Genomic DNA, 690 nt, shown 5'->3' with positions numbered 1-690 from the left:
AAATACAGCAGGTACTGTTGACTGCTACTGCGGCTGCAGTTTAATGCTACTGTTCACTGCAACTGCTGCTAAAAATATTACTGTATCAGCAGCAACTGTTCACTCCAACTGCTGCACCTGTTGCTACTTTCAGCTGATACTGCTGCTGCTGTTAATACAGCAGGAACTGTTTACTGCTACTGCTGCTGCTGTATCCTCTTTAGGTATTGATCAGCGCACAGCATAGGACTGGGCTTGGCCAGTACTGGCTACAAATGACTGAACGGGTATAATTTCTTTTGTGGCGGCTTATCAATATTATACAAAGTAAACATAGAATTCAAAACATCCTGACCTACGTTTATAAAGTACGATACATTTGTCCATTTGTTCTTTATACGGTTTGACCACGCCTTTTCTTTCCAAAAGCACGATCTTGGTATGCAAAACGCACATATTGTGCTATGTGTATGTGTGGCATATGCTTTTTGCGGTGTTTACTGAAGTCATTCTTATGTAATAACTCCTTTTATTGTTGCATGCCCATTATTAAGACTTTCTGTGGTGTCGTTTTAATTGCTTGTTGGTACAAATACAGAGTAAGTGAATTGGTACTATTTTTAACGTATGAGTACGATTAGCCTCCCTTTTGTGAACGCTTACGTCGTTTAGTCAAACACTCAAATGTGCATAATTTTAATTCTAGGTTCT

Source organism: Mercenaria mercenaria, chromosome 14 (genome assembly GCF_021730395.1).
Source record: "Mercenaria mercenaria strain notata chromosome 14, MADL_Memer_1, whole genome shotgun sequence".
Classification (NCBI taxonomy): Eukaryota; Metazoa; Mollusca; class Bivalvia; order Venerida; family Veneridae; genus Mercenaria; species Mercenaria mercenaria.
The sequence above is the reverse complement of the archived record's forward strand: the minus strand, read 5'-3'. Positions refer to the sequence as shown.